Source organism: Macaca nemestrina, chromosome 8 (assembly GCF_043159975.1).
Source record: "Macaca nemestrina isolate mMacNem1 chromosome 8, mMacNem.hap1, whole genome shotgun sequence".
Lineage (NCBI taxonomy): Eukaryota > Metazoa > Chordata > Mammalia > Primates > Cercopithecidae > Macaca > Macaca nemestrina.
Window position 1 is genome coordinate 99,439,144 of NC_092132.1, and position 27,734 is coordinate 99,466,877.

Sequence of the window (27,734 nt, forward strand, 5' to 3'; positions counted from 1 at the left end):
AGGGATATTAAGTGGTGCCTGGAGGCTTGTATTGAGCAAGGAAACGTGTTACTATGAAAACTGGAGAGAAACTTTCTGAAGAACTGTTTTGTGATGTGTCTATTCGTCTCATACAGTTAAACCATTCTTGATTGAGTAGCTTGAAGTCACTGTTTTTGTGGAATCTGAGGAAGGATGTATATTTGGAAACGCTCCTTAGAATATGGAGAAAGAAATATCCTCAGGCAAAATCCAGAAGGAAGCTTTCTGTGTAACTGCTCTGTGTCGTCTAAATTCCTCTCACTCATTTAAGCCTCTCTATTCATTGAGCAGTTTTCTTAGCCTGTTTATGTGTAGTGTGTGAAATGATATTCGGGAGCACTTTGAGGCTTATGGTGGAAAAGGAAATATGTTCAGCCCGAAACTGGAGAGAAGCTTTCCGAGGCACTGCTTTGTGATGTGTGCATTCCACTCACAGTGTTATACCTCTCTTCTTATACAGCATCAGGGAAATCCTTTTGGAGAAAAAGATATCAAGTGATATTCAGGAGCATGTTGACGCCTATGGTGGAAAGGGAAATAGTCCCAGACAAAAACTGGACAAATGCTTTTTATGAAACTGTTCTGTGATATGTGTATTCATCTCACATAGGTAAAGCTTTCTTTACATTACGCAGCTTGGAGACTCTGTCATGGATGGATCCATGAAGGGGCATTCGGGAGCACATTCAGGACCATGGTGAAAAAGGAAATATCTTCAGATAAAAACTGGAAAGAAGATTTCTGTGAATCTTCTTTTGGCTATGATTGTTCCTCTCACATAGATAAAACTTTCTTTACATTATGCAAGATGGAACTTCTGTCATGGATGGATCCGTGAAAGGATATTTGAGATCACATTCTGGCCTATGGTGAAAAAGGAAGTATGGTCAGATGAAAACTGGGGAAAAGCTTTCTGAGAAACTGCTTGGTGATGTGTGCATTCCACTCAGGGAGTTATACCATTCTTCTCATAAGACACTTTTTGAACACTGTTTCTGTAAAACCGAAAAAGTAATATGTCGGAGCACATAGAAGACTATGGCGAAAAGTGAAATATCCTGAAATAAAACCCAAAATGAAGCGTTCCAAGAACCTACTCTCTGACTTGTGCTTTGATTTGAGAGAGTTACAACTGATTCGACATGTCCCAGTTTGGAAAGTCTGTCATTGATGATTCTTTGAAGGGATATTAAGTGGCGACCTGAGGCCTGTGGTGAGCAAGGAAATGCCTTCTGGTGAAAACTGGAGAGAAGCTTTCTGAGCAACTGCTTTGAGATGTGTGTATTCATCTCATAGAGTTAAAGTATTCTTTGGATTTAGCACTGTGAAATCACTATTTCAGTGGAATCTGATGAAGGACATTTTGGAATGCTGTATAGAATATGGAGAAAGAAATATCCTCAGATAAAAACCAGAAGGAAGCTTTCTGTGAAACTGCTATGTGTCATGTGAATTCCAACACTCATTTAACATCTCTTTTCATTGAGTAGATTTCTAACAATGTTTTTGTTTAGCGTGCAAAGGTACATTCAGGAACACTTTGAAGCTTACGGTGAAAAATGAAGTATGTTCAGATACAAACTGGAGAGAATATATCCGAGGAACAGCTTTTGACATGTGCATTACACTCACATTGTTTTACCTCTCTTCTCATACAGCATCGGGGAAACACTTTTGGAGAAAAAGTACCATGAAATATTCGGGAGCATATTGATGCCTATGGTGAAAAGTGAAATTGCTTTACACAAAAACTGGAAAGAAGGTTTCTGTGAAACTTCTCTGTGATATGTGTATTCATCTCACATAGATAAGGCTTCCTTTACATTATGCAGCAGGAAAATTCTGTCAAGGACGTATCTGTGAAGGGACATTCAGGAGCACATACAGGACTATGATGAGAAAGGAAGTATCTTCAGATAAAAACTGGAAAGAAGCTTTCTGTGAATCTGCTTTGTGCTATGTTTATTCATCCCACATAGATGAAGCTTTCTTTACATTACTCAGCTTGGAAACTCCATCATGGAAGAACTGTGAATGGACACTCTGGAGGACATTCAGGAGTATGGTTAAAAAGGAAATATCCAAGACAAAAACTCGAAAGAAGATTTCTGTGAAACTGCTTTGTGATAGATATATTTATTCATCTCACATAAATAAAACTTTCCTTGTATTAGGCACTGTGGAAACTCCGTCATGGACCGATTTGCAAAGGGACATTCGGGAGCACATTCAGGCCTACGGTGAAAGAGGAGATATCCTCAGATAAAAACTGGAGAAAAGCTTACTGAGAAACTGCTTTGTGATGTGTGCATTCCACTCAGGGTGTTATACCTCTTTTCTCATAAGGCAGTGTTTGAAAACTGCTCCTGAAAAAACCAAAAAAATAATATGTCAGAGCGCATGGAAGACTATGGCAAAAAGTGAAATATCCTGAAATAAAACCCAGAAAGAAGCGTTCCAAGAAACTGCTCTCTGACACGTGCATTCATTTCCGAGAGCTAAAGCTTAGTCTACATTTCCCAGTTTGAAAAGTCTGTCTTTGAGGATTCTGCGAAAGGATATTAAGTGGTGACCAGAGGCCTGTGGCGAGCAAGGAAATGTCTTCCGTTAAAAACTGGAGACAAGCTTTCTGAAGAACTGTTTTGTGATGTGTGTATTCATCTCATAGAGTTAAATCATTCTTTAGATTTAACAGTTTGAAATCACTCTTTCTGCGGAACCTGAGAAAAGACATTTGGGAATGCTCTTCAGGATATATTGAAAAAGAAATACTCTCCGATAAAAACCAGAAGGAAGCTATCTGTGAAACTGCTCTCTGTCATGTGCATTCCACTCCCACAGTTAAGCTTCTGTTTTCATTGAGCAATATTTTAACAGTTTTAGTTTCGTCAGCTAAGGGATATTCGGGAGCGCTTTGAGGCTTTCAGTGAAAAAGGGAATATCTTCAGATAGAAACTGAAGAGAAGCTTTCCAAGGAGCTGCTTTGTGGTGTGTGCATTCCACTCACAGAGTTATACTTTTCTTTTCATAAAGAATTGGGGAATCCCTTTTGGAGAAAAAGCTACCAGTGGACATTCGGGAGTATATGGACTGCTATGGTGAAACAGAAAATATCCTCAGACTAAAACTGAAAAGAAGCTTTCTGTGAAACTGCTTTGTGATAGATATGTTTATTCATTTCACATAGATGAACTTTCTTTCTATTATGCAATTTTGAAACGCCGTCACGGATGGATTCGTGAAGGGACATTCGGGAGCACATTCACACCTATGGTGAAAAAGGAAATATCTTCAGATAAAAACTAGAAAGAAGTTTTCTGAGACACTGCTTTGTGATGTGTGCATTCCACTCAGGGAGTTGTACCTCTTTTCCCATAAGGCAGTGTTTGAACACTGTTCCTGTAAAATCGAAAAAGTGATATTTTGGAGCGCATTGAAGACTATTGCGAAATGTGAAATATCCTCTAATAAAACCCAGAAAGAAGCGTTCCAAGAAACTGCTCTCTGATATGTGCATTCATTTCACATAGTTAAAGCTTACTCTACGTTGCCAACTTTGGAAACTCTGTCTTTGAGGAATCTGTAAAGGGATAGTAAGTGGCACCTGGAGACTTGTGGTGAGCAAGAAAAGGTCTTCCGGTGAAAACTGGAAAGAAGTTTTCTGAGCAACTGCTTTGTGATGTTTGTATTCATCACTTAGAGTTAAACTATTGTTTGAATTGAGGAGTTTGTAATCACTGTTTTTGTGGAATCTGAGGAAGGACATTTGGGAACACTCCTTAGAATATGGTGAAAGAAATATTCCCAGGTTAATCGAGAAGGAAGCTTTCAGTGAAACTGCTCTGTGTCTTCTTAATTCCTCTCAATCAGTTAAGCCTCGCTTTTCATTGAACAGTTTTCTAACTCTGTTTATGTTTAACATGTGAAGGGATATGCAGGAGGGCTTTGAGACTTATGGTGAAAAAGGAAATATGTTCCGACCAAAACTGGAGAGAAGCTTTCCGAAGAACTGCTTTGTGACATGTGCATTTCACTCACAGTGTTATACTTATTTTCTCATACGGCATTGGTGAAACCCTTTTGGGGAAAAAGGTTCTAAGTGATATTCATAAGCATGTTGATGCCTATGGTGAAAAGGGAAATAGCCTCAGACAAAAACTGGAAAGAAGCTTTCTGTGAATCTGCTTTTTGCTATGTTTATTCATCTCACATAGATAAAGCTTTCTTTACATTATGCAGCTTGGAAACTCCATCATGGATGGATCTGCAAAGGGATATTTGGGATCACATTCGGACCTATGGTGAAAAAGGAAATATTGTCAGATAGAAACTGGAGAGAAGCTTTTTGAGAAACTGCTTGGTGATGTATACATTCCACTCAGGGAGTTATACCTTTTCTCTCATATGACACTGTTTGAACACTGTTCCTGTAAAACTAAAAAAGTGATATTCAGAGCACATTGAAGACTATGGCAAAAAGTGAAATGTCATCCAGTAAAACCCTTAAAGGAGCATTCCAAGCAACTGCTCTCTGACATGTCCATTCATTTCACAGCATTAAAGCTTACTCTACATTTCCCAGTTTGGAAAGTATGTCTTTCAGGATTCTGTGAGGTTATGTTAAGTGGCAACTGAAGGTCTGTGGCGAGCAAGGCAACGTCTTTGGTTGAAAATTGGAGAGAAGCCTTCTGAGCAACACTTTTGTGATGTTTGTATTCATGTCATAGACTGAAATCATTCTTTGGATTGAGCAGTTTGAAATCACTGTTTCTGTGGAATCTGAGAAACGACATTTGGGAACGCTCTTTAGATTATCCTGAAAAGTAAATAACCTCAGATAGAAACCAGAAGGAAGCTTTCTGTGAAACTGCTCTGTGTCACGTGAATTCCGTTCACACAGTTAAGCTTCTCTTTTCATTGAACAGTATTTTAACACTTCTTTTGTTTAGTCTGGGAAGGGATCTTCGGGAGTGCTTTGAAGCTTATGGTGAAAAAGAAAATATCTTCAGATAGAAACTGGAGAGAAGCTTTTCTAGGGGCCACTTTGTGACATGTGCATTCCACTCAGAGAATTATACCTTTCTTTCATAGAGGATTGGGGAAACCCTTTTGGAGAAAAAGCTACCAGGGGACATTCGGGAGTATATGGACCACTATGGTGAAAAAGGAAATATCCTCAGACTAAAACTGGAAAGATCTCTGTGAAACTGCTTTGTTATAGATATGTTTATTCATCTCACATAGATGAAACTTTCTTTATATTATGCAGTTTGGAAACTCCGTCATGGACGAATCCACGAAGGCACATTCTGGAGCACATTCAGGCCTACGGGGAAAAAGGAGAAATCTTCAGATAAAAACATGATAGAAGCTTTCTGAGTAACTGCTTTGTGATGAGTGCATTCCACTCAGGGAGTTATACCTCTTTTCTCATAAGGCAGTATTTGAACACCTCCTGTAAAACCGAAATAGTAATATTTCGGAGTGTATGGATGAGTTTGGTGAAAAGTGAAATATCCTGAAATAAAACCCAGAAAGAAGCGTTCCAGCAAACTGCTCTCTGACACATGTATTCATTTCACAGAGTTAAAGCCTACTCTACATTTCCCAGTTTGGAAAATCTGTCTTTGAGGATTCTGTGAAGGGATATTCACAGAAGGGGCATATTAAAGCCTATGGTGAAAAGGGAAATAGCCTCAGACAGAAACTGGATAGAAGCTTTCTGTGAAACTGCTCTGTGCTATGTGTATTCATCTCACATAGATAAAGCTTTCTTTACATTACGCAGCTTCGAAACTCTGCCATGGACCTATCCATGAAGGGATATTCGGGAGCTCATTCAGGACTATGGTGAAAAAGGAAATATCTTCGGATAAAAACTGGAAAGAAGCATTCTGTGAATCTGCTTTTTGCTATTTTTATTAATTTTATGTAGATAATGCTTTCTTTGCATTACGCAGCTTGGAAAGTCTGTCATGGATGGATATGTGAAGGGCATTCGGGAGCACATTCAGAACTATGATGAAAAGGGAAATATTTCAGATAAAACCAGAAGGAAGCTTTCTGTGAAACTGCTATGTGTCATGTGAATTCCTCTCGCTCAGTTAAGCTTCTCTTTTTATTGAGCAGTTTTCTAGCACTGTTTATGTTTAGCATGCGAAGGGTATTTGGGAGCGCTTTGAGTCTTACGGTGAAAAAGGAAGTAAGTTCAGGTAGAAACTTTAGAGAAGCTTTCTGAGAAACTGCTTTGTGATGTGTGCATTCCACTCTGGGAGTTATACCACTTTTCTCACAAGGCAGTGTTTGTACACTGTTACTGTAAAACGAAAAAGTGATATTTCGGAGTGCATTGAAGACTATGGCGAAAAGTGATATATCCTAAAATAAAACCCAGAAAGAAGCGTTCCAAGAAACTGTTCTCAGATATTTGCATTCAATTCACAGAGGTAAAGCTTACTCCACGTTGTCCACGTGTGCATTCAACTCATAGAATTATAGCATTCTTCTCATAGAAGATTGGGGAATCCCTTTTGGAGAAAAAGCTACCAAGGGACATTTGAGAGTATAGGGAAGGCTATGGTGAAAAAGGAAATATCCTCTGACAACAACTGAAAAGAAGCTTTCTGTGAAATGGGTTTGTGATAGATATGTTTATTCATCTCACATAGATAAAACTTTCCTTCTATTATGCAGTTTGGAAACGTTGTCATGGATGGATTCACAAAGTGACATTTGGGAGCACATTCAGGGCTAAGATGGAAAAGGAGATATCTTCAGATAAAAACTGGATAGAGGCTTTCTGAAAAACTGCTCTGTGATGTGTGCATTCCACTCAGGGAGTTATACTTCTTTTCTCATAAGGCAGTGTTTGAACACTATTCCTGTAAAACTGAAAAAGTAATATTACGAAGCGCATGGAAGACTATGGTGAAAAGTGAAATGTCGTCAAATAAAACCAGGAAAGAAGCATTCCAAGAAACTGCCGTCTGACATATACATTCATTTCAGAGAGTTAAAGTTTAATCTACATTTCCCAGTTCGGAAAGTCTGTCTTTGAGGATTCTGCCAATGGATATTAAGTGGCGACCGGAGGCCTGTGGCGACCAAGAAATATCTTCTGTTGAAAACTGGAGAGAAGCTTTCCGAGCAACTACTTTTTGATGTGTGTATTCATCTCATAGAGTTAAATCATTCTTTGGATTGAGCAGTTTAAAATCACTCTTTCTGTGGAACCTGAGAAAGGACATTTGGAAACTCTATTAAGAATATGCAGCCAGGCGCGGTGGCTCAAGCCTGTAATCCCAGCACTTTGGGAGGCCGAGACGGGCGGATCACGAGGTCAGGAGATCGAGACCATCCTGGCTAACACGGTGAAACCCTGCCTCTACTAAAAAATACAAAAAACTAGCTGGGCGAGGTGGCGGGCACCTGTAGTCCCAGCTACTCGGGAGGCTGAGGCAGGAGAGTGGCATAAACCCGGAGGGCGGAGCTTGCAGTGAGCTGAGATCCAGCCACTGCACTCCAGCCTGGGCGACAGAGCGAGACTCCATCTCAAAAAAAAAAAAAAAAAAAAAAAGAGTATGCTGAAAAAGAAATACCCTCTGATAAAAACCAGAAGAAAGCTTTCTGTGAAAGTGCTCTGTGTCATGTGACTTCTACTCGCACAATTAAGCTTCTGTTTTCATTGAGCAGTATTCTAACACTGTTTTAGATTAGTCAGCTAAGGAATACTTGGGAGCGCTTTGAGGCTTATGGTGAAAACAGAAATATCTTCAGATAGAAACAGGAGAGAAGCTTTCAGAGGACCTGTTTTGTTTTGTGTGCGTTCCACTCACAGAGTTATACCTTTCTTCTCATAGAGGATTGGGGAATCCCTTTTGGAAAAAAAGCTACCAAGGGACATTTGGGAGTATATGGATGGCTAAAGTGAAAAAGGAAATATCCTCAGACAAAAACTGGAAATAAGATTTCTGTGAAACTGCTTTGTGATAGATATGTTTATTCATCTCACATAGATAAAACTTTCTTTCTATTACACAGTTTTGAAATGCCATCATGGACGGATTTGTGAAAGGACATTCGGGAGCACATTCTGACCTATGGTGAAATAGCAAATATCTTCTGATAAAAAGTGGAGAGAAGCTTTCTGAGAAACTGCTTTGTGATGTGTACATTCCACTGAGGGAGTTATTCCTCTTGTCTCATAAGGCAGTGTTTGAACATTGTTTCTGTAAAACTGAAAAAGTAATATTTCGGAGCGCATGGAAGACTATGGCGAAAAGTGAAATATCCTGAAATAAAACCCAGAAAGTAGCATTCCAACAAACTCTTCTCTGATATGTGCATTCATTTCACAGAGGTAAAGCTTACTCTACATTACCTAGTTTGGAAATTCTGTCTTTGAGGAATTTGTGAAGGGATATTAAGTGGCACACGGTGGCTTGTGGTGAGCAAGGAAACGTCTTCCAATGAAAACTGGAGAGAAGCTTTCTGAGCAAATGCTTTGTGATGTGTGTAGTCACCTCATAGATTCAAACCATTCTTTGGAATGAGAAGTTTGAAATCACTGTTTTGTGGAATCTGAGGAAAAATATTTCAGAATGCTACTTAGAATATGGAGGAAGAAATATCCTCAGATAAAATCCAGAAGGAAGCTTTCTGTGAAACTGCTCTGAGTCGTCTTAATTCCTCTCGCTCAGTTAAGACTCTGTTTTCATTGAGAAGTTTTCTAACCCTTTTTATGTTTACTGTGTGAAGGGTTGTTCGGGAGTGCTTTGAGGCTTATGGTCAAAAAGGAAATATGTTCAGACCGAAACTGGAGAGAAGCTTTCCGAAGAACTGCTTTGTGACATATGCATTCCACTCACAGTGTTATACTTCTCTTCTCATATAGCATTGGGGAAACCCTTTAGAAGAAAAAGGTACCAAGTGATATTCGGAAGCATGTTGATGCCTATGGTGAAAAGAGAAATAGCCACAGACAAAAACTGGAAAGAAGCTTTCTATGAAACTGTTGTGTGATATGTGTATTCTTCTCACATAGATAAAGCTTTCTTTACATTATACAGCTTGGAATCTCTGTCATGGACGGATCCACGAAGGGACATTTGGGAGCACATTCAGGATTATGGTGAAAAAGGAAATATCTTCAGATTAAAACTGAAAAGAAACTTTCTTTGAATCTACTTTTTGTTATGCTTAGTCATCTCACATAAATAAAGCTTTCTTTACTTTATGCAGCTTGGAAACTCCATCATGGATGGATCTGTGAAGGGATATTCAGGATCATATTCGGGCCTATGGTGAAAAAGGAAATATCGTCAGATAAAAACTGGAGAGAAACTTTCTGAGAAAGTGCCTGGTGATGTGTGAATTCCACTCAGGGAATTATAGCTTTTCTCTCATAAGGTACTGTTTGAACACTGTTCCTGTAAAACTAAAAAAGTGATATTCGGAGCACATTGAAGACTATGGCGAAAAGTGAGATGTCATCAAATAAAGCCCAGGAAGAAGCATTCCAAGAAACTCCTCTATGGCCTGTCCATTCATTTCACAGAGTTAAATCTTACTCTACATTTCCCAGTTTTGAAAGTCTCTCTATGAGGAGTCTGCGAAGGGATATTAAGTGATAATTGGAGGCCTGTGGTGAGCAAGAAAATGTCTTCCATTGAAAATTGGAGAGAAGCTTTCTGAGCAACTGCTTTGTGAAGTGTGTATTCATCTCATAGAGTGAAATCATTCTTTGGATTGAGCAGTTTGAAGTCGCTCTTTCTGTGGAACCTGAGAAATTACATTTGGGAATGCTCTTTAGAATATGCTGTAAAAGAAATACCCTCCAATAAAAACCAGAAGGAAGGTTTCTGTGAAACTGCTCTGTGGCATGTGAATTCCAACCGTACAGTTAAGCTTCTGTTTTCATTGAGCAGTATTCTAACACTGTTTATGTTTAGTCCGTGAAGGGATATTCGGGAGCTCTTTGAGGGTTATGGTGAAGAAGGAAATACCTTCAGATAGAAACTGGAGAGAAGCTTTCCGAGGAGCTGCTTTGTGTCATATGCATTCCACTCACAGAGTTATAGCTTTCTTCTCATAGAGGTTTGGGGAATCCCCTTTGGAGAAAAAGTACCAAGGGACATTCGGGAGTATAGAGACGGCTATGGTGTAAAAGGAAATATCCTCAGACAAAAATTCGAAAGAAGCTTTCTGTGAAATTGCTTTGGGATAGATATGTTTATTCATCTCACATAGATAAAACTGTCTTTATATTTCACAATTTGGAAACTGTATCATGGACGGATCCACGAAGGGACATTCCGGAGCACATATAGAACTATGGTGAAAAAGGAAATATCTTCAGATAAAAACTGCAAAGAAGCTTTATCTGAAACTTCTCTTTTCTATGTTCATTCATCTCACATAGATGAAGTTTTCTTTACATTAAGTAGCTTGGAAACACTGCCATAAAAGAATCCACCAAGTTACATTTGGGAGCACCTTCAGGACTATGGTGCAAAAGGAAATATATACAGATAAAAACTGGACAGAAGTTTCTGAATAACTGCTTTGTGATGTTTGCATTCCACTGGGTAGTTATACCTCTTTTCTCATAAGGTAGTGTTTGAACACTGTTCTGTAAATCTGAAAAAGTGATATTTCGGAGTGCATTGAGGACTATGGAGAAAAGTGAAATATCCTCAAAAAACAAAAACAAAAACAAACAGAAAGAAACGTTCCATGAAACTATTCTCTGACAATGTGCGTTCATTTCACAGAGTTAAAACTTACACTAAATTGCCCAGTTTGGAAACTCTGTCTTTGAGGAATCTGCCAAACAATATTAAGTGGCGTCCAGAGGCCTGTGGTGAGCAAGGAAACATTTTCCATTGAAAACTGAAGAGAAGCTTTCTGAGGAACTGCTTTGTGACGTGTGTATTCATCTCATAGTGTTAAGTCATTCTTTGGATTAAGCAGTTTGAAATCACTGTTTCTGTGGAATCTCAGGAAGGACATTTGGGAATGCTCTTTACAATATGGAGAAAGAAACATCCTCACATAAAAACCAGAAGGTAGCTTTCTGTGAAACTGCTGTGTGTCGTTTGAATTCCTCTCGCTCAGTTAGGCTTCTCTTTTCATTGAGCATTTTTGTAACACTGTTTCTGTTTAGCGTGCGAAGGGATTTTCAGGAATGCTTTGAGACTTACAGTGAAAAAGGAAATATCTTCAGATAGAAACTGGAGAGAACTTTCCCAGGAACTGCTTTGTGACATGTGCATTCCACTCACAGTGTTGTACCTCTCTTCTCATACAGCATCAGGGAAAACCCTTTGGGGAAAAATTTACCAAGGGTATCCGGGATCATATAGATGCCTATGATGAAAAGGGAAATAGCCTCAGACAAAAACCGGAAAGAAGCTTTCTGTGAAACTGCTCTGTGATATGTGCAACATAGATGAAGCTTTCTTTACATTACGCAGCTTGGAAGCTCTGTCATGGACAGATACGCAAAGGGACATTTGGGATCACATTCAGGACTCTGATGAAAAAGGAAATATATTCAGATATACATTGAATAGAAGCTTTCTGTGAATCTACTTTTTGCTATTTGTATTCATTTCACACAGGTAAAGCTTTCTTTACATTACGCAGCTCTCAAATTACATCATGGATGGATCCACGAAGGGATATTTGAGATCACATACAGGACTATGGAGAAAAAGGAAATATCTTCAGATAAAAAAAGAGGAGAAGCTTTCTGAGAAACTGCTTTGTGATGTGTGCATTCCACTCAGGGAGTTATACCTCTTTTCTCATAAGGCAGTGTTTGAACACTGTTCCTGTAAAACCGAAAAAGTGATATTTTGGAGCACATTGAAGAATATAGAGAAAAGTGAAATATCTTCAAATAAAATACAGAAAGAAGTGTTCCAAGAAACTGGTCTCTGAAATGTGCATTCATTTTACAGAGTTAAATCTTACTCTACATTGCACAGTTTGGAAACTGTCTTTGAGGAATCTGGGAGGAGATACTAAATGGCGCCCTGTGGCCTGTGGTGAGCAAGGAAATCTCTTCCATTGAAAACTGTAGAGAAGCCTTCTGAGTAACTGCCTGTGATGCGTGTTTTCATCTCATAGAGTTAAATCATTCTTTGGATTGAGCAGTTTGAAATCACTCTTTCTGTGGAACCTGAGAAAGGACATTTGGGAATGCTCTTCAGAATATGCTGAAAATGAAATATCCTCAGATAAAAACCAGAAGAAAGCTTTCTGTGAAACTTCTCTGTGTTGTGTGAATTCCACTTGCACCATTAAGCTTCTCTTTCCATTGAGCAGTAGTCTAACACTATTTTTGGTGACTCTGAGGAGGGATATTTGGGAATGCTCTGAGGCTTATGGTGAAAGCCGAAATATCTTCAGATAGAAACTGGAGAGAAGCTTTCCGAGGAGCTGCTTTGTGATGTATGCATTGCACTCATGGAGTTATACCTTTCTTCTCATTGAGGACTGAGGAATCCCTTTTGGAGAAAAAGCTACCAAGGGACATTCGGGAATATAAGTACTGCTATTGTGGAAAAAAAAAATATCCTCAGACCAAAACTGGAAAGAAACTTTCTGTGAAACTGCTTTGTGATAGTTATGTATAATCTTCTCACATAGATACAACTTTCTTTATAATACACAGTTTGGAACCTCAGTCATGGACGGATCCATGAAGGGACATTTGGGAGCACATACAGGACTATGGTGAAAAAGGAACTATCTTCAGATAAAAACTGGAAAGAAGCTTTCTGTGAATCTGCTTTTTGCTAGGTTTATTCATCTCACATAGATGAAGCTTTCTTTACATTACTCAGCTTAGAAACTCTGTCATGGACGAACCATGAAGGGACTTTCGGGAGCACATTCAGGTATATGGTGAAAAAGGAAATATCATCAGATAAAAACTGAAAAGAAACGTTCTGTGAATCTGTTTTTTTCTATGTTTATTCATCTCACATAGATAAAAGTTTCTTTAAATTACGCAGTTGGAAACTCCATCATGGACGGATCCGTGAAGGGATACTCAGTATCACTTTCAGGCCTATCGTGAAAAAGGAAATGTTTTCCGATGAAAACTGGAGAGAAGCTTTCTGAGCAACTGCTTTGTGATGTGCTGTGTGTATTCATCTCATAGAGTTAAACGAATCTTTGTATTGTGCAGTTTGAAATCACTGTTTCTGTGGTATCTGAGGAAGGACATTTGGGAATGCTCTTTAGAATATGGAGAAAGAAATACCGTCTGATAGAAACCAGAAGGAAGCTTTCTTTGAAACTGCTGTATGTCATGTGAAATCCTCTCCCTCAGTTAAGCTTCTCTTTTCATTCAGCAGTTTTCTAACACTGTTTGTGTTTAGTGTATGAGAGGATATTGGGGCACAGCTTCAGCTTATGCTGAAAAAGGAAATATGTTCAGATGGAAACTGGAGAGAAGCTTTCCGAGGAATTGCTTCATGACCTGTGCATTCCACTTACAGTGTTATACTTCTCTTCTCATACAGCATCAGCGAAACCCTTTTGGAGAAAAAGGCGCCAAGTGATATTCAGGGGCATATTGACACCCATGGTGAAAAGGGAAAGAGCCTCAGACAAAAACTGGAAGTAAGCTTTCTGTGGAACTGCTCTGTGATATGTGTGTTCATGTCACATAGATAAAGCTTTCATTACATTGCACAGCTTGGAAACTCTGTCAAGGGTGGATCCGCAAAAGGACATTCGGGAGCACATTCAGGAATGTGGTAAAAAAGGAAATAAGATAGAAACTGGTAGAAGCTTTCTGTTAATCTGCTTTTGGCAGGGTTTATTAATCTCACATAAATAAAGCTTTCTTTACATTACTCAGTTTGAAATCTCCATCATGCATGGATCTGCAATGGGATATTCGGGATTACATTCAGGACTATGGTGGAAAAGGAAATAACTTCAGATAAAAACTGGAGAGAAGCTTTCCGAGAAGCTGCTTTGTGACGTGTGCATTCCACTCACAGAGTTAAACCTTCGTTTTCATGGAGGATTGGGGAATCCCTTTTTGAGAAAAAGCTACCAGGGGACATTCGGGAGTATAGGGATGGCTATGATGAAAAAGGAAATATCCTCAGACAAAAACTGGAAAGAAGATTTCTGTGAAACAGCTTTGTGATAGACATGTTTATTCATCTCACATAGATAAAACTTTCCTTATATTATGCAGTTTGCAAACTCCATCATCGACGGATCCATGAAGGGACTTTCGGGAGCACACGCAGGCCTACAGTGAAAAAGGCGATATCTTCAGATAAAAACTAGAGAGAAGTTTCTGAGAAACTGCTTTGTGATGTGTGCATTCCACTCAGGGAGTTGTACCTCTTTTCTCTTAAGGCAGTGTTTGAACACTGTTCCTGTAAAACCGGAAAGGTAATATTTCGGAGTGCATGGAAGACTATGGCAAAAAGTGAAATATCCTGAAATAAAACCCAGAAAGAAGCATTCCAAGAAACTTCTCTCTGACATGTGCATTCATTTCAGAGACTTAAAGGTTACTCTACATTTCCCACTTTGGAAAGCCTGTCTTTGAGGATTCTGAGAAGGAATATTAAGTGGCTCCCAGAGAAATGCGGTGAGCAAGGAAATGTCTTTCATTGAAAACTGGAGAGAAGCTTTTTGAGCAGCTGCTTTGTGATGTGTGTACTATTCTCATACATTTAAATCATTCTTTAGATTGAAGAGTTTGAAATCACTGTTTCTGTGAAACCTGAGAAAAGAAATTTGGGAACGCTTATAGAATGTGCTGAAAAAGAAATATCCTCAGATAAAAAACAAAAGGAAGCTTTATGTGAGACTCCTCAGTTTCGTGTGAATTCCCCTCACACAGTTCAGCTTGTCTTCCTATTGATCAGTATTCTAACACTGTGTTTAGTCTGCCAAGGGATATTCGGGAGCGTTTTGAGGCTTAGGGTGACGAAGAAAATATGTTGGGATAGAAAATGGAGAGAAGATTTCCGAGGAACTGCTTTGTGACGTGTGCATTCCACTCACAGATTTATGCCTTTTTTCTCATAGAGGATTGGGGAATCCCTTTTGGAGAAAAAGCTACCAAGGGACATTCAGGAGTATATGGACGACTATGGTGGAAAAGTAAGTATCCTCAGACACAAACTGGAGAGAGAACATTTATGTGAAACTGGTTCATGATGGATATGTTTATTCATCTCAAAGAGATAAAACTTCCCTTATATTACACAGTTTGGATACTCCCTCTTGGACATATCCGCAAAGGGACATTCTTGAGCACATTCAGGCGTATGGTGAAAAAGGAAATATCTTCAGATAAAAACTGGAGATAAAGAAGCTTTCTGCAAAACTGCTTTGTGATGTGTGCATTCCACTCAGGGAATTATACCTCTTTTCTCATAAGGCAGGGTTTGAGCACCGTTCCTGTAAAAATAAAAAAGTGTTGTTTCAGAGTGCATTGAAGACTATGGTGAAAAGTGAAATATCCTCAAATAAAACCCAGAAAGAAGCATTCCAAGAAACTACTCTCCAATATGTGCATTCATTTCACAGAATTAAAGTGTACTCTACATTGCCCAGTTTGGAAACTCTTTCTTTGAGGAATCTGCAAAGGGATATTAAGTGGCGCCGCGGAAGCCTGTGGTGAGCAAAGAAATATCTTCCGATAAAAACTGGAGAGAAGCTTTCTGAGCAACTGCTTTGTGATGTGTGTATTCATCTCATAGAGTTAAACCATTCCTTGGATTGAGTAGTTTGAAATCACTGTTTCCGTCATATCTGAGGAAGGACATTTGGGATCGCTCTTTGGAATAGGAGAATGAAATATCCTCAGATGAAATCCAGAAGGAAGCGCTCTGTGAAACTGCTATGTGTCGTGTGAATTCCTCTCACTCACTTAAGCTTCCCTTTTCATTGAAGAGTTTCCTAACACTGTTTAGGTTTAGCATGCAAAGGGGTATTCGGAAGCGCTTTGAGTCTCACAGTGAGAAAAGAAATATGCTCAAATAGACAATGGAGAGAAGTTATCCGAGGAACTGCTTGTGACGTGTACATTCCACTAACCGTGCTATACCTCTCTTCTCATACAGCATCGGGGAAACTCTTTTGGAGAAAAAGGAACCAAGGAATATTTGGGAGCATATTGACGCCCATGGTAAAAATGGAAATAGCCTCAGACAAAAAGTGGAAAGAAGTTTTCTGTGAAAATGCTCTGTGCTATGTGAATTCACCTCACATAGATAAAGCTTTCTTTACATTACGCAGCTTGGAAACTCCATCATGTACGGATCCGCGAAGGGACATTGGGGAGCACATTCAGGCCTATGGAGAAATAGGAAATATCTTCATATAAAAATCGGGGAGAAGCTTTCTGAGAAACTGTTTCGTGATATGTGCATTCCACTCAGGGAGTTATACCTATTTTCTCATAAGGCAGTGTTTGAACACTGTTCCTGTAAAACTGAAAACATGATATTTCAGATCGCATTGAAGACTATGGCAAAAAGTGAACTATCCTCAAATAAAATGCAGAAAGAAGCATTTGAAGAAGCTGCTCTCTGATATGTACATTCATCTCACAGTGTTAAAACTTCCTCTACGTTGCTCGGTTTGGAAACTCTATCTTTGAGGAATCTGCAAAGTGATATTTAGTGGCGCTTGGAGACCTGTGGTGAGCAAGGAAATGTCTTCTGATGAAAACTGGAAAGAAGCTTTCTGAGCAACTGCTTTGTGATGTGTGTATTCATCTCATAGAGTTAAATCATTCTTTGTATTGAGCAGTTTGAAATCACTGTTTCTGTGGATCCTGAGAAAGGACATTTGGGAACGCTCTTTAGACTATGCTAAAAAAAAATCCTCAGATAAAAACTGGAAGGAAGTTTTCTCTGAAACAACTCTGTATCATTTGTATACTAATCACAGAGTTCAGTCTCCTTTTTCATTGAAGAGTACTCTAACACTGTGTTTAGTGTGCAAAGTGATATTCAGGAGTGCTTTGAGGCTTATGGTGAAAACTGAAATATCTTCAGATAGAAACTGGAAAGAAGATTTCAGAGGAGCTGTTTTGTGACGTGTGCATTCCACTCACAGAGATTTACCTTTCTTCTCTTACAGCATCAGGGAAACCCTTTTGTAGAAATAGGTACCAAATGATAATCGGGAGCATGTTGACACCTATGGCAAAAAGGGAAATAGCCTCAGAAAAAACTGGAAAGAAGTTTTCTCTGAATCTGTTTTTTGCTATGTTTATTCATCTCACATAGATAAAGCTTTCTTTACATTATGCAGCTTGGAAACTCCGTCATGGATGGATCCCCTAAGAGATATTCGGGATCACATTCGGGCCTATGGTGGAAAAGGAAATATCATCCGAAAAAAGCTGGAGAGAAGCTTTGTGTGAAACTGCTTGGTGATGTGTGCATTCCACTCAGGGAATTATACCTTTTTTCTCATACGGCACTGTTTGAAAACGGTGCCTGTAAACTAAATAAGTGATATTCGGAGCACATTGAAGGCTATGGTGAAAAGTGAAATGCCAGCAAATAAAACCCAGAAAGAAGCATCCCAAGAAACTGCTCTCTGACATGTCCATTCATTTCACAGTGTTAAAGTTTACTCTACATTTCCCAGTTTGGAAAGTCTGACTTTGAGGATTCTGTGAAGGGATATTAAATGGCACTGGAGGCCTGTGGTGAGCAAGGAAATGTCTTCTGTTGAAAATTGGAGAGAAGATTACTGAGCAACTCCTTTGTTATGTTTGTATTCCTCTCATAGATTTAAATCATTCTTCGAATTGAGCAGTTTGAAATCCCTGTTTCTGTGGAATCTGAGGAAAGACATTTGGGAACACTCATTAGAATATGGAGAAAGAAATATCCTCAGGTAAAATCCGGAATGAAGCTTTCTGTGAGACTGTTCTGTGTCGTTTTAATTCCTCTCTCTCAGTTAAGCTTCTCTTTTTATTGAGCAGCTTCATAATCCTGTTTATGTTTAGCATGGGAAGAGATATTCAGGAGCGCTTTGAGGCTTACGGTGAAAAAGGAAATATGTTCAGATAGAAACTGGAGAGAAGCTTTCTTAGAAACTGCTTTGTGACGTGCACATTCCACTCACAGTGTTATACCTCTCTTCTCATACAGCATTGGGGAAACTCTTTCGGAGTAAAAGTTACCAAGTGATATTCGGGAGCATATTGATGCCTACATTGAAAAGGGAAATAGCCTTAGAGGAAAACTGGAAAGAAGCTTTCTGTGAACTTCTTTGTGATGTGTGCATTCCACTCAGGGAGTTTTACCTCTTTTCCTATAAGGCAGTGTTTCAACACTGTTCCTGTAAAACTGAAAAAGTGATATTTCCTAGCGCCTTGAAGACTATGGTGATAAGTGAAATATAATCAAATAAAACCAAGAAAGAAGAGTTCCAAGAATCTGCTCTGCGATGTGCATTCATTTCACAGAGTTAAAGCTTACTCTACATTGCCCAGTTGGAAACTCTGTCTTTCAGGAATCTGCAAAGGGGTAGTAAGTGGCAATTGGAGGCCTGTGTGGTGCAAGGAAATGTCTTCTGCTGAAAACTGGAGAGCAGCTTTCTGAGCAACTGCTTTGTGATGTGTGTATTCATCTCATAGGTTTAAATCATTCTGTGGATTGAGCAGGTTGAAATCACTGTTTCTGTGAAACCTGAGAAAGGACATTTGGGAACGCCCTTAGGAATATGCTGAAAAAGAAAGACCCTCAGATAAAAACCAGAAGGAGGGTTTCTGTGAAACTGCTCTGTGTCATGTGAATTCCTCTCGTACCGTTAAGCTTCTGTTTTCATTGAGCAGTATTCTAACACTGTTTTAGGTTAGTCTCCTAAGTGATATTTGGGAACACTTTGAGGATTATGGTGAAAACAGAAATATCTTCAGATGGAAACTGGAGAGAAGATTTCTGAGGAGCTGCTTTGTGACATGTGCATTCCACTTGCAGAATTATACCTTTAATCTCATATAGCATCAGAGAAACCCTTTTGGAGAAAGAGTTACCAGGGGATAACGAGGAGCATATTGAGGCCTATGGTGGAAAGGAAAATAGACTCAAACAAAAACGGGAAAGAAACTTTCTGTAAAACTGCTCTGTGCTATGTGTACTCATCTCACATAGGTAAAGCTTTCTTTTCATTACACAGCTTGGAAACTCTGTAATGGATTGATCCATGAAGGGACATTCAGGAGCACATTCAGGACTATGGTGAAAAAGGAAAGTCCTCAGACAAAAACTGGAAAGGAGATTTCTGTGAAACTCTTTTGTGATAGATATGTTTATTGATATAACATAGAAAAAACTTTCTTTATATTATGCAGTTTATAAGCTCCATCATGGATGTATCTGTGAAGGGACATTCAGGAGCACATTCAGGCCTATGGTGAAAAAGGAAATATCTTTAGATAAAAACTGCAGAGAAGCTTTCTGAGAAACTACTTTGTGATCTGTGCATTCTACTCAGGGAGTTATACCTATTTTCTCATAAGGCAGTGTTTTCACACTGTTCCTGTAAAACTGAAAATGTGATATTTCGGAGCACCTTGAAAACTATGGCGGAAAGTGAAATATCCTCAAATAAAACCCAGACAGAAGCGTTCCAAGAAACTGGTGTCTGATATGTGCATTCATTTCACAGAGTTAAAGATTACTCTACATTGCAAAGCTTGGAAACTCTGTCTTTGAGAAATCTGCAAAGGGATATTAAGTGGCGCTGAGAGGCCTGTGGTGAGCAAGGAAATGTCTTCCGATGAAAACTGCAGAGAAGTTTTCTGAGCAACAGATTTGTGATGTGTGTATTCATATCATAGAGTTAAGCCATTCTTTGGATTGAGCAGTTTGAAATCACTGTTTTTGTGGAATCTGAGGAAGGACATTTGGGAACGCTCTTTAGAATATGGAGAAAGAAATATCCTCAGATGAAAACCAGAAGGAAACTTTTGATGAAATTGCTATGTGTTGAGTGAATTCCTCTCCCTCGTTAAGGATGTCTTTTCGTTGAGCAGTTTTCTAAAACTGTTTATCTTTAGTCTGCGAAGGGATATTCTGGAGCGCTTTGAGGCTTATGGTGTAAAAGGAAATATCTTCACATAGAAACAGGAGAGAAGCATTCTGAGGAGCTTCCCTGTGACATGTACATTCCACTCACAGAGTTATACTTTTTTTCTTATAGAAGATTGGGAAATCCCTTTTGGAGAAAAAGCTACCAAGGAACATTCACCATATGGAGGGCTACGGTGAAAAAGGAAATATCCTCAGGCAAAAACTGAAAAGAAGCTTTCTCTGTAAATGCTTTGTGATATATATGTTTACTCATCTCACGTAGATAAAACTTTCCTTATATTATGCAGTTGGGAAACTCCATCATGGACGGATCTGTGAATGGACATTCGGGAGCAAATTCGGGCCTATGGTGCAAAAGGAAATATCTTCAGATAAAAACCAGAGAGAATCTTTCTGAGAAACTACTTTGTGATGTGTGCATTCCACTCAGGGAGTTACACTTCATTTCTCATAAGGAAATGTTTGGACACTTTTCCTGTAAAACCGAAAAGGTGATATTTCAGAGCAGATTGAAGACTATGGAGAAAAGTGAAATATCTTCAGATAAAACTCAGAAAGAGCATTCCAAGATTCTGATCTCTGATATGTGCAATCATTTCACACAGTTCAAGCTGACTTTACATTGTCCAGTTTGGAAACTCTGTCTTTGTGGATTCTGCAAAGGGGTAGTAAGTGATGCCTGGAGGCCTCTCTTGAGCAAGGAAATGTCTTCTGCTGAAAACTGGAGAGAAACTTTGTGAGCAACTGCTTTGTGATGTGTGTATTCATCTCATAGAGCTAAATCATTCTTTGGATTGAGCAGGTTGAAATCACTGTTTCTGTGAAACCTGAGAAAGGATATTTGGGAACGCTCTTAAGAATATGCTGAAAAAGGAAGACCCTCAGATAAAAACCAGAAGGAGGCATTCTGCGAAACTGCTCTATGTTGTGTGAATTCCACTCATACTGTTAAGCTTCTGTTTTCATTGAGCAGTATTCTAATACTGTTTTAGATTAGTCTCCTAAGTGATACTCGAGAGCGCTTTGAGGCTTGTGGTGAAAACGGAAATATCTTCAGATAGAAACTGGAGAGAAGCTTTCTGAGGATCTGCTTTGTGACATGTGCATTCCACTCAGAGAATTATACCTTTCTTCTCATACAGCATGGGTGAACCCTTTTGGAGAAAAAGGTACCAAGGGAAAACCGGGAGCATATTGAGGCCTATAGTGAAAAGGGAAATAGCCTCAGTCAAAAACTGAAAACAAGCTTTTTGTGAAACTGCTCTGTGCTATGTGTACTTTTCTCACATAGGTAAAGCTTTCTTTGCATTCCACAGCTTGGAAACTCTGTCATGGATGGATCCATGAAGGGACGTTCAGGAGCACATTCAGTAATATGGGAAAAAAGGAAAGGTCTTCAGACAAAAACTGGAAAGAAGATTTCTGTGAAACTGCTCTGTGATAGATATGTTTATTGATATAACATAGATAAAATTTTATTTATATTACACAGTTTGTAAACTCCATCTTGGACGTACCTGTGAAGGGACATTTGGGAGCACATTCAGGCCTATGGTGAAAAAGGAAATATCTTGAGATAAAAACTAAAGAGAAACTTTCTGAGAAACTGCTTTGTGATGTGTGCATTCCACTAAGGGAGTTCTACCTCTTTTCTCATAAGGCAGTATTTGAACACTGTTCCTCTAAAACTGAAAATGTGATATTTCACTTTGAAGACTATGGCAGAAAGTGAAATATCTTCAAATAAAACCCAGACAGAAGCGTTCCAAGAAACTACTGTCTGATACATGCATTCATTTCACAGAGTTAAAGCTTACTTAACCTTGCCCAGTTAGGAAACTCTGTCTTTTAGGAATCTGTGAAGGGATATTAAGTGGCGCCCGGTGACTTGTGGTGAGCAAGGAAACGTCTTCCAATGAAAACTGGAGACAAGCTTTGTGAGCAACTGCTTTGTGATGTGTGTTTCGTCTCCTAGAGTTAAACCACTCTTTGGATTGAGCAGTTGGAAATCTCTGTTTTTCTGGAATCTGAGGAAGGATATTTGGGAATGCTCCTTAGAATATGAAGAAAGAAATATCCTCAGGTAAAATCCAGAAGGAAGCTTTCTGTGAAACTGTTCTGTGTCATTTCAATTCATCTCGCTCACTTAAGCCTCTCTTTCCATTGAGCAGTTTTCTAACCCTGTTTATGTTTAGCATGTGAAGGGATATTCGGGAGAGCTTTGAGGCTTATGGTGAAAAAGGAAATTTGTTAAGACCGAAACTGGAGAGAAGCTTTCCAAGGCACTGCTTTGTGACGTGTGCATTCCACTCACAGTGTTATACCTCTGTTCTCATACAGCATTGGGAAACCTCTTTGGATAAAAAGGTCCAAGTGGTATTCAGGAGCATGTTGATGTCTATGGTGAAAAGAGAAATAGCCTCAGACAGAAACTGAAAAGAAACTTTCTGTGAAACTTCCTGGTGATATGTGTATTCCTGTCACATAGCTAAAGCTTTCTTTACATTACACAGTTTGGAAACTCCGTCATGGATGGATCTGTGAAGGGACATTTGATAGCCCATTCAGGACTATGGAGAAAAAGGAAATATATTCAGATAAAAACTGGAAAGAAGCTTTCTGTGAATCTGCTTTTTGCTATGTTTATTCATCTCACGTAGATAAATCTTTCTTTACATTATGCAACTTGGCAACTCTGTCATGGACAGATCCGTGAAGGGCATTTGGGAACATATTCAGGACTATGGTGAAAAGGGAAATATCTTCAGATAAAAACCAGAAGGAATCTTTCTGTGAAACTGCTCTGTGTTGTGTGAATTCCATTCACACAGTTAAGCTTCCATTTTCATTGAGCAGTATTCTAACACTGCTTTTGTTCACCATGCAAAGGGATTTTCAGGAGCGCTTTTAGGCTTACAGTGAAAAATTAAATATGTTCAGCTAGAAACTGGAAAGAAGTTTTCCAAGGAACTACTTTGTAACGTGTGCATTCCACTTACAGTGTTACTCCTCTCTTCTCATACGGCATCAGGAAAACCACTTTGGGGAAAAATTTACTAAGGGATATCTGGGAGCATATTGATGCTTATTGTGAAAAGGGAAATAGCCTCAGATAAAATCAGGAAAGAAGCATTCTGTGAAACTGCTCTATGTTATATGTATTCATCTCACATAGAAAAAGCTTCCTTTACAGTACAAAGCGTGGAAATTCTGCCATGGAAGGATCCGTGAAGGGACATTTGGAGGCACATTCAGGACTATGGTGAAAAAGGAAATATTTTCAGATAAAAACTGGAAAGAAGCTTTCTGTGAATCTACTTTTTGCTATGTTTATTCATCTCACATAGATAAAGCTTTCTTGACATTACACAGCTTGGTTATTCTGTCATGGACGGATCCTCAAAGGGACATTCAGGAGCACATTCAGGACTCTGGGAAAATGGAAATATCTTCAGATAAAAACTGGAGAGAAGCTTTCTGAGAAACTACTTTGTGATATGTGCATTCCACTCAAGAAGTTACACCTCTTTTCTCATAGGGCAGTGTTTGAACACTGTTCCTGTAAAACCAAAAAGTGATATTTCAGAGCACATTGAAGACTATGGCAAAAAATGAAATATCCTCAAAGAAAACCCAGAAAGAAGTGTTCCAAGAAGCTGCTCTCTGATATGTGCATTCATTTCACAGAGATAGAGCTTACTTTACATTGTCCAGTTTGGAAACTCTATCTTTGAGAAATCTGCGAAGGGATAGTAAGTGGCGCCTGGAGGCATTTGGTGAGCAAGGAAACATCTTCTGTTGAAAACTGGAGGTATGTTTTCTGAGCAACTGCTTTGTGATGTGTGTATTCCTCTCACAGAGTTAAATCATAATTTGAAATGAGCAATTTGATATCACTATATCTGTGGAATCTGAAGAAGGACATTTGGGAGGGCTCTTTAGTATATGGAGAAAGAAATATAATCAGATAAACAAAAGTAGGAAGCTTTCTGTGAAACTTCTATGCATTGTGTGAATTCCTCTTGCTCAGTTAAACTTCTGTTTTCTTTGAGCAACTTTATAACAGTGTTTATTTTTAGCGTGTGAAGGGATATTTGGGAGCGCTTTGAGGCTTACGGAGAAAAAGGAAATATGTTCAGGTAGAAACTGAAGAGAAGCTTTCTGAGAAAATGTTTGTGATGTGTGCATTCCACTCAAGGAGTTATACCTCTTTTCTCATAAGGCAGTGTTTGAACACTGTTCCTGTAAAACGAAAAAGTGATATTTTGGAGTGCATTGAAGACGACGGCGAAAAGTGATATATCCTCAAATAAAACCTGAAAAGAAGCGTTCAAAGAAACTGTTCTCAGTTATGTGCACTCATTTCACAAAGGTAAAGCTTACTCAACATTGCCCAGTTTGGAAATTCTGTCTTTGAGAAATCTGTGAAGGGCTATTAAGTGGTGCCCGGAGGCCTGTGTCGAGCAAGGAAACGTCTTCCATTGAAAACTGGAGAGAATCATTCTGAGCAACTGCTTTGTGATGTGTGTATTCATCTCATAGAATTAAATCATATTTGGGATTGAGCAGTTTGAAATCACTGTTTCTGTGGAATCTGAGGAAGGACATTTGGGAACGCTCTTTAGAATATAGAAAAAGAAATACTCTCACATAAAAAAAAAAGAAGGAAGCTGTCTGTGAAACTACTATGTGTCGTGTGAATACCACTCACTCAGTTAAGCCTCTCTTTTCATTGAGCAGTTTTCTAACCCTGTTTATGTTTAGCATGTGAAGGGATATTCAGGAGCCCTTTGAGGCTTACGGTGAAAAAGGAAACATGTTCAGACCGAAACTGGAGAGAAGCTTTCTGAGGAACTGCTTTGTGATGTGTGCATTCCACTCTCAGTGTCTTACCTCTCTTCTCATACAGCATCGGGGAAACCCTTTTGGAGAAAAAGATACCAAGAGATATTCGGGAGCATATTGATGCCTATGGTGAAAAGGGAAATAGCCTCAGACAAAAACTGGAAAGAAGCTTTCTATGAAACTGCTCTGTGATATTTGTATTCATCTCACATAGATAAAGCTTTCTTTACATTTCACAGCTTGGAAACTCTGTCATGGACGGATCCACAAAGGGACATTCAGGAGCATATTCAGGACTGTGGTGGAAAAGGAAATATCTTCAGATAAAAACTGGAAAGAAGATTTCTGTGAATCTGCTTTTGCTATGTTTATTCATCTCACATAGATAAAGCTTTCTTTACATTACACTGTTTGAAAACTCTGTCATAGATGGATCCGCGAAGGGATATTTGGGATCACATTGGGGCCTATGGTGAAAAAGGAAACATCATCAGATAAAAACTGGAGAGAAACTTTCTGAGAAACTGCTTGGTGATGTGTGCATTCCACTAAGGGAGTTTTACCTTCATTCTTATAAGGCAATGTTTGAATACTGTTCCTGTAAAACTAAAAAAGTGACATTTGGAGCACATTGAAAACTATGGTGAAAAGTGAAATGTCGTCCAATAAAATTGAGAAAGAAGCATTCCAATAAACTGCTTTCTGATATGTGTATTCATTTCAGAGTGAAAGTTTACTCTACATTTGCCAGTTTGGAAAGTCTGCCTTTCAGGATTCTGCCAAGGGATATTAAGTTGCAACTGGAGGCCTGTGGTGAGCTTGCAAAAGTCTACCATTGAAAATTTGACAGAAGCTGAGCAACTCTTTTGTGATGTTTGTATTCATCTCATAGAGTTAAATCATTCTTTCAGTTGGGCAGTTTGAAATCACTGTTTCTATGGAATCTGAGAAAGGACATTTGGGAACGCTCTTTAGAATATCCTGGAAAAGAAATAACCTCAGATAGAAACCAGAAGGAAACTTTCTGTGAAACTGCTCTGGGTCGCGTGAATTCTGCTTGCTCAGTTAAGCTTCTCTTTATATTGAGCAGTATTCTAACACTGTTTTTTAGTCTGTGAAGGGATATTCGGGAGCGCTTTGAGGCTTATGGTGAAGAACAAAATATCTTCAGATAGAAACTGGAGAGAAGCTTTCCGATGAGCTGCTTTGTGACGTGTTCATTTCACTCACAGAATTATACCTTTGTTCTCATAGAGGATTCGGGAATCCCTTTTGGAGAAAAAGCTACCAAGGGACATTCAGGAGTATGTGGATGGCTATGGTGAAAAAGGAAATATCCTCAGAGAAAAACTGGAAAGAAGATTTCTGTGAAACTGCTTTTTGACAGATATGTTTATTCATCTCACATAGATAAAACTTTCCTTATATTACGCAGTTTGGAAACTCTGTCATGTACGGATCCGTGAAGGGAGATTCAGGAGTACATTCAGGCCTATATTGAAAATAGAAATATCTTCAGATGAAAGCTGAAGTGAAGCTTTCTGAGAAACAGCTTTTTTACGTGTGCATTCCACTTTGGGAGTTGTACCTCTTTTTTCAAAAGGCAGTGTTTGAACACTGTTTCTCTAAAACCGAAAAAGTGATGTTTCAGAACACATTGAAGACTATGGTGAAAAGTGAAATATCCTCAAATAAAACCCAGACTGAATCGTTCCAAGAAACTGCTCTCTAGCATGTGCATTCATTGCACAGAGTTAAAGTTTACTCTACATTGCCCAGTTGGAAACTCTGTCTTGAGGAATCTGTGAAGGGATATTAAGTGGTGCCCAGAGGCTTGTGGTGAGCAAGGAAACGTCTTCCGATGAAAACTGGAGAGAAGCTTTCTGAGCAGTTGCTTTGTGATGTATGTATTCATCTCATAGGGGTAAATCATTCTTTGGATTGAGCAGTTTGAAATCACTGTTTCTGTGGGACCTGAGAAAGGAAATTTGGGAACGCTCTTTAGAATAATCTGAAAAAGAAATCACTTCAGATAAAAACCGGAAGCAAGCTTCCTGTGAAACTGCTTTGTGGCATGTGAATTCCACTCGCCCATTAAAGCTTCACTTTTCATTGAGCAGTTTCCTAACACTGTTTATGTTTAGTGTGCATAGGGATATTCGGGATCACTTTGAGGCTTACGGTGAAAATGGAAATATGTTCTGATAGAAACTGGAAAGAAGCTTTCCGAGGTGCTGCTTAGTAACGTGTGCATTCCACTCACAGTATTATTCCTCTCTTCTCATACAGCATCTAGGAAACCCTTTCTGTGAAATTGTTCTTAGATATGTGTATTCATCTCACATAGATAAATGTTTCTCTGCATTTCTCAGCTTGGAAACTCTGTCATGGATGGATCCGCAAAGGGATATTCGGGAAGGCAATCAGGACTATGGTGAAAAAGCAAATATCTTCAGATAAAAACTGGAAAGAAGCATTCTGTGAATCTGCTTTTTTCTTTGTTTATTCATCTCACATAGATAAAGCTTTCTTTACATTACGCAGCTTGGAAACTCCATCATGGACGAATCCACGAAGGGATATTCGGGATCACATTCGGGCCTATGGTGAAAAAGGAAATATCGTCAGATAAAAACAGGAGAGAAGCTTTCTGAGAAACTGCTTGGTGATGCATGCATTCCACTCAGGAAGTTGTACCTTTCTTCTCATAAGGCACTGTTTGAATACTGTTCCTGTAAAACTAAAAATGTGATATTCAGA